Source organism: Peromyscus leucopus, chromosome 8a (genome assembly GCF_004664715.2).
Source record: "Peromyscus leucopus breed LL Stock chromosome 8a, UCI_PerLeu_2.1, whole genome shotgun sequence".
Taxonomy (NCBI): Eukaryota; Metazoa; Chordata; class Mammalia; order Rodentia; family Cricetidae; genus Peromyscus; species Peromyscus leucopus.
The window spans coordinates 15054419-15062348 of record NC_051085.1 but is presented as its reverse complement, the minus strand read 5'-3'; positions in this window follow the sequence as shown (position 1 = coordinate 15062348).

Below are 7930 nucleotides of genomic sequence, written 5' to 3'. Positions count from 1 at the left end.
TTGGCCCGTAATTCCCTTAAGCGCCAGTTTGTAAAACAATTTGAGGATATTGCTGCCACCTAGTGGGCAATTATATTTTTACTTTTTATTATAGCAAACTGAGACCCTCAAGAAATACTTGTAAAATAATTTCATAAGTGCTAATATTTACGTCTCGGTATAATTCAATACTTATGAATAAAAGCATAGACATAGAATATTTACTTTGTTAATTTACTTATATACGTAACTAGAAGTGGTAACATAATTAGAAGCAAATAATTTGTTTCTAGAGTTTTAGAGAAAAGAATACAATTTTAACCAAGAACAAGATAATATTCTCCCATCTTTTACTTTGTATACTTAGGGTAAGATAATTGCATAAACTGTCTTTTCTTCCAAATGTAAATGTAATGTGCATGCACAAAATCGTCATTAAATATTTAATACCATTTGTTAATTCATTCCAAACTTGTTAATATTTCCCCTTCACACAAACAACAATAAGTTCCATTCAGAATGTTTGGGGTTTTCTATAATTGTGTCAGGTCTTACTGACAATCACGATGAGCAATACCTCTCATAACTTAACTCCCACCTGAACTACACACACTACCTCAGAACCAAGTTCCAATGTTCATTGATTCAGGAATCTTTGCACTATAAAATACAAGAGAAATTAAAAGTGAAACGTAAAGTCTCATCCAATCTTTGTTGGAAATGTATGCGTCATCCAAATGTGGCTTCCTCAGGCAAAGCCTCTGTTGTTCTGTGCTGGCCATGGACACAGCCTCCGTGTCTTCTAGAAACTTGACTAGCATTCTAGGAGAAGACAACCCCGGTCTTTGCCTAGGAAGCGGTTAATGGGAAACAGGCTTATTTGAAACCTGGCCAGAACACGCTGACGGGGCTTTACAGGTGAGCGGAGGAAGCTGAGCACAGGAAGGGTGTGCCGTCTCCCAGATACAAACTGTGGTGGTATTGTGTTCCCCAAAATATTGTGTACCCTAATAAATTTATCTGGGGGTCAGAGAACAGACAGCCACTAGATACAAAGGCTAGAAAATGGTGGCACTCACACCTTTAATCCTAGCATTCCAGAGATAGAAATCCCTCTGGATCTCTGTGAGTTCAAGGCCACATTGGAAATAGCCAAGCATGGTGACACGCCTTTAATCCCAGAAAGCCAGCCTTTAATCCCAGGGAGTGGTGGTAGAAAGCAGGAAGATATATAAGGCGTGAGGGCAAGAAACTAGAGGGCTTTTGGCTGGTTGAGTATTTGGCTGGTTAAGCATGTGGCTGGTTAAGCATTCAGGCTTTTGAGCAGTAATTCAGCTGAAAGCCATTCCAGATGAGGACTCAGAGGCCTCCAGTCTGAGGAGACAAGACCAGCTGAGGATCCGACGAGGTGAGATAGCTGTGGCTTGTTCTGTCTCTCTGATCTACCAGCATTGACCCCAATAACTCGCCTCGGGTTTGATTTTATTAATAAGAACTTTTAAAGATTCATGCTACATCTGGCGCCCAACGTTCGTGTTACGAATTCATGAAAAAGCTGTTTGCCTGTGGCCTTGTGAGCCCCAGCTCAGGCCCAAGCTACACTCAGCCAGTTGTGGTAGCGCACACCGGTAGGATTTGCTGAAGGAGGCAGAGGCAGGAGGATCCCGAGTTTGAGGCCGGCCTAGGAGGCTTGGGAGAAGCTTTGGCCCGGAATGAACCACAAACAGTGGTGGGACCATGGAAGCAGTGGCTACTGCTCCACGTTGCCAGCTCCTTCTCATCATGTTGGTGACTGCGGTGATGCTGCTACCTGGGACGAAGGGTTTACTGCTGCTGGTTCAGAGAAGAATTGCCAGGACCATCGTGTTACAAGAAAGCATCGGCAAAGGTCAGTTTGGAAAAGTTTGGCAAGACAAATGGTGGGGAGAAATTGCTGTGAAGATTTTCTGTTCTAGGGAAGAATGTTCATGGTTCCGAGAGACAGACATTTATCAGACTATGATTGCTCCAAACCACAGAGGAGGCACAAAAAAAAAAAAAAAAAAGTCCGAAGGAAACCATGACCACGCCTAACAATGACTTTGAAATCTTTAAAAAGATGACAGGTTCCTACAACAATGATTCCACATGGACTATGATAAAGCCATTAAGCTGAAAGATCTGCTTTGGACTACAAACTGCTTAGGACAATTTTGAGATGACTAGCTGAGATGATCCAGCCTGACAGACTACTTGAACAAGGACTTGAAACAAGCCCTGAAATTTCCTTTTATGCAAAGACTGGACAAATGATACAGGACTTGGCAATTAACTTAAAAATTTTCTTTTCAAGATTCCCTAAAGATATCTTCACCCCTAGAAAGCAAAAAGAAAAAGAGAATATAGATATGAGATAGATCATCGAATCTACTCTGAGAAAAAAGATAAAGAAATAATAGGATAAATAGGTAGATCATTGAATCTACACTGAAGAAAAAGGGGAAGATATAAAAATGACAAAAGGTAGACTACTGAATGTATTATGAAAAGGAAAAAGAGAGTATATGGATATAATAAGATAAAAAGGGAGATTATGGAATCTACTTTTAAAAAGGTACTACTTGTTTTAAATAAGATAAGTAATGAAAATTTTTTGGTCTAAGTTTATCAGATGTTACTGGACAGGACATTGTTAATATATATAATGGAGTTTTTATCTGAATCTGTCAAATGTTAATGGACTAGACATCATTAATGTAATTTTTGTCTGTATACATTGTATATACTTATTAGATAGTTTTTCTTGTATTAGTTATAAGCTTTCTTTAATTTTAGACAAAAAGAGAGGAGATGTGGTGGTATTGTGTTCCCCAAAATATTGTGTACCCTAATAAATTTATCTGGGGGTCAGAGAACAGACAGCCACTAGATACAAAGGCTAGAAAATGGTGGCACTCACACCTTTAATCCTAGCATTCCAGAGATAGAAATCCCTCTGGATCTCTGTGAGTTCAAGGCCACATTGGAAATAGCCAAGCATGGTGACACGCCTTTAATCCCAGAAAGCCAGCCTTTAATCCCAGGGAGTGGTGGTAGAAAGCAGGAAGATATATAAGGCGTGAGGGCAAGAAACTAGAGGGCTTTTGACTGGTTGAGTATTTGGCTGGTTAAGCATGTGGCTGGTTAAGCATTCAGGCTTTTGAGCAGTAATTCAGCTGAAAGCCATTCCAGATGAGGACTCAGAGGCCTCCAGTCTGAGGAGACAAGACCAGCTGAGGATCCGACGAGGTGAGATAGCTGTGGCTTGTTCTGTCTCTCTGATCTACCAGCATTGACCCCAATAACTGGCCTCAGGTTTGATTTTGTTAATAAGAACTTTTAAGATTCCTGCTACATCGAAGGGTGTGCCGTCTCCCAGATACAAACTCCACTCCTCCTGGATTATCCAGTGATGAAGACGGGAGGAGGAAGCATAAGCAGGCTGCAGGGCTGAGGAGTCTGAAGCATGCTGATTTCGCCCGATTCTTGCTGAGCAAACAAACATGCCTTAGAATTTGCATTGGAATGAAAGAGAAGAGAAAAAACATAAGACAGACAGAGTACCACAGTCAGTAAGCAATCAAATTTAGGCTACGGAGGAGTTGTTTCCTTAGTATTTTTAATTTTGTTTTCACCTATATTTAGAGTTTGCTTTTATTTTTATATTATTAAATTTGTTCTTTGGCAGTTTCTTACATGTACATATTGTATTCTGATGACTCTCGCCTCCAACCTTCCTCATCTCCCTCTCAACCCTGTGAACCCCTCTCCTCCCTACAAGTCCCTTTCCCAGGCTGGTGGCATTTTGTTTATTTTGCATCCCACAGAGTTCAACCAAGGCCATCTGTGTGGCCATGGATTGGAGACCGTCCACTAGAGCTTGGTGGCTTCACCAGTGGATGTGTGACTGAAGATCATGACCTCCCCACCCCTGTGATCTATCGGCATCCTGTAACCCAGCAAGGAGGAGTAAGGCCATGTGCACCTCTCGGATCTACACTCCAGTGTTGACAGGCCCTGTCTTGTGCAGGCCACTGCAGCCGCTGTGAGAGCATGATTACAATGGTTGTGTCAGACCCTGAACACTTCCGAGCTCTTCCCCTCATCTTCCAGCTCCTACATTCTCACTGGCCCTTCTTCCACAGTGTTCTCTGAGTCTCAGAGGAGACAGAGTAAATATCTTGTACAGAGCTGGGCACGTGTTTATCACGCAGTCTCAGCATCTTGAGCAGCTGAGCCTAAGATGAGAGGCTTCACGGGAATGGGAGGCTTTTCTGTCTGAGAAGTAGCACTTGTCTGTGGATATAAACACAAATGATTTGAAGGCAGTTTGGTGTCATGTCAGTTTAGCTAAACAATGGTAGTAAGTTGCCCGCTCGGGGTCTATCATCTCCCTGGCCGTGTGGTTTTTGCTCAGTTTATAATAGCAAGTATACCACTCCTGTGGCATGGACCGCAGATTCAACCAGAAAGTGCTTGGTTATCTCCATAATAGTTATTCCACTACTGCCCCAGTGGACACATCTTGCCTACAGGGTTAATACTATGGTTTGTACGGTCCACAGCTGGGTGAGGTTTCTCTCCTAACAGCTTGTATAGGATCTTACAAAACTAGTCAGCAAAAAGGAGGATTCCAGCCTGATTTCTCTGCATTTTAAATCCAAGGTATGTGGTCTTTGTTCTGGTGGTCAATAAAGAGAAAAGGCAGCACCTGCTTTGTTCTAGGAGCTTCTGGAGCCTCCCTGGGGACCAGTTCATAAGGAAGTGTCCCACACCTGGCACTAGGGTTTTTGCTGAATGACCTCTAGGGTCTATGTGCAGAGTTATCTAGCCAGGCATTGCCGCCCTGTCTCGCTTCTAATTTTATTTTTGTTACATTTTCAGTTGGTTTGCACCATCTGTCACTCACTTTAGCCCAGCCATACTTGTTTTCTGGCCGTCGGTGGAACTTCCCTGTGCATCTCCTGCTTTGTACCAACTCTTCCTTCTATCGATACACTCTCCTTCCCGCTAACTCCTTCACTTGAAACTCCATGCAAATGTCATCTCTTCAATGAGTTCTTCCTTCATCACTCCATGCAAAATTATAGTCTACTCCCTGTATGGTACTCTAAACCTTCCTTCAGCCTTACCTATTTTAATTTTGTCATATAACTTCTTAAACCTCAGCCACCTGTCACTTAATGACAAGTATATGTTTGGAGACACATATAGATGGTCAAGTTCATCACACCAGGAACATCATAAAGTGTATTCACAAACTGATGTGGCATGGTATTTCTAAGCAATGTCACCTTACAGGACAGTGTTTGTATGCATGATATAATTTTAGTGCAGACTTCGTTTCTATGAGACTCATTATTGCATTGATTTTTCTGTTTGTCATACACTTTTTAATATCTGCCTCAATAAAATAAAGCATCCACTCAAGAGAACAGAGAGGGTTTTTTTTTTCCACCCACTGATGTAATCACAAGGGCCTGGAACTTTTGTCACTCAGTTGATATTTTGTAGTAAACAAAGATGAAAAGAAAGTTGAGAAAAATCTTCAAAAAGTAAACAAAAAAAGCAATAAAATGGGAAAGATTGGGAAGAAAACATGAAGATCCAACACGGTCACATCCAAATAAATCTTCCAGCAGAAAAAGTACTGGGGTGGGATTTATCAGAGAAAATTTTCAAGAAATTATCCACTACTTTCAATTCTAAATAATGAGTATCCATAGCATGGAGCTCACAAAATGTCAAGAACTTTGGATCTACACCAAAATATGTCATTGTGAAATCTTAGATCATGGCAGAACCAAAGGAAAAATCCCCCCAAAAAAAAAAAATTCTAGAAGAAAAAAAAAGTTTTCCTAAAGTTAGGAATCTCACAGAGCCCAACTTCTCAGCAATAACCAACACTGGGTAGAATCATAAGTACAGTTGGGAGGGCACCCCAGACATCCCATGAGTGGCAGGAAACCATCTCTTTTCAGAATCCTTGAAACATTTCAAATGAACATAATCTTTGTGACTTGCATGAAACTACTATGGATTGAGTACCCTCTGTGAGGGCACTGCTAATGGCTGTCCTATCAGAACCCAGAGCACAGAGCAAACACTCGCTAAATATTGTTTAATGAATAAATATGATATCATAGCTGAAAAGAAATAAAGGAATACAATCATTTTATCTTCTATTAAAATGATTCTATTAAATTCTATTAAAATAAAATTCTGCTGGCGGTGTGCCACGCCTAATAGCACTTGGAGGCAGAGCAGGCGATTTGTGAGTTGAGCAGCCTGGGCTACCGAGTGAGTTCCAGAAAGCGCAAAGCTACACAGAGAAACCTGTTCGAAAAAAAAAAAAAAAAAAAAAAAAAAAAAAAAATTCTATTAAAATAAAATAAACTATTTTTAATTTGTTCTAACTATAGAGCTAAGGAAAACATTTCTTATGCAGCTGTAAATCATATAGAGTTCTGCCCCAAAGTCATAGCTTAATCCTGCCAGGGGTAGGGAATAGAACGCAAGTTATTCTTTCTCTTGTGACCTGAGCTCTTATTTCTTTGCTCTGTGCTATGTAGGTCTGCGATACCAGGGAAGCTTGAGTATATGTGCACAACATCTTGTTCACTCCAAGAAAATGAACTTAGTTTAATACTTTATGGTGGACTATTAGCGATGAACTATTTCTCAGAGATAGTTCACTCTAGCTCTATGGGTGCTTCCCCAGCAATGTGAAAATAAAATATTTTAAAAAGAAAAGCATTTGAACGGTGGGAGAATTGTCAAATAACACAAATGGAGGAGCCATTAGATATCTGTGGCAATGCACTCTCTCAAGTAGGAATTCGTTCAGTTTGGTTCCATCAATATTTATCTGTAGGCATGCTATGTGCTGGACAACATAACCAGCACAGCAGATACGAGATAGAAAGGGATGTAGATTGTGAAGTGTTTCGGTCTTTTTCTAAAACCAGCCTGGATGAAGTCTATTTTAGTTTGCTTCAGTTGCTATGATAAACGTATCCAAGACAGGAACTCAGGGCAGGAGCCTGAAGACAGAAACTGAAACAGAGGAATGCTCCCTACTAGCTTGCTCTCCACAGCTTGTTCAGGTTGCTTCTTCTACCACCCAAAAGCTGCCCAGGGGTGGTTCTACCCGCTGTGGGCTGGACCTTCCTGCATCGGTCGTCAATTTTAACCTACAGCAAAATTTTATGAAGGCAATTCTTCAGTAGAGGTTCCCTCTTCCCAAGTGACTCTAGTCTGTGTCAATTGGTGAAAACTAACCAACATGAAATCTTTTCTATTTTGAAGACTTGAATTCATCCATTCTTTATTCAACACCTAGTTAGCATCTACTAAGTGCCTATTTTTCCCTATACATAGATACTGGGAACATAATAAACAAATCCTTCTGGTCAGAGAACTCACAGATGTCTACAAGGAATTTCATAAATTAAAGTGCCCTGGGTTCAGGTACTAGGGAAAGAAACCACGTCTTCTAAGCATTATTGGAGAGTAAGACCTCAGCATTCCCAACGCCCCCAGCCTCACACCCAAGCCCTGCTCTTGTTTGCTGTATCTTTTCACTGTATTTTTCTTTTATCCACTACTCCCCATTGAACACCACTGCTCTATACCAGCTTTGAGAAATATCTGGTGCACAGTAGGGCTTGAGTAGCCAAGGCATAAACGAACAAAAGGCAAAAATTCTGTTTTTACCAAAGAGATCAAGACTAGTCTATGATTGTGCAACTCTTACGTTACGTGTCTCAGCTTCACAGGCAGTTGTGAAGGCTTAAGCCACACTCTTGCTAAAGTCACTAGTCCACATGGGGGAGGGTTACAGAACTGATCCTGTGAGCTCCTTAGTTTAAGAGGAGCAGGACATTGCAGAGAAGGCCTGCTTTCAGTCTAGTTAGAAGGAAAACCATCTAGA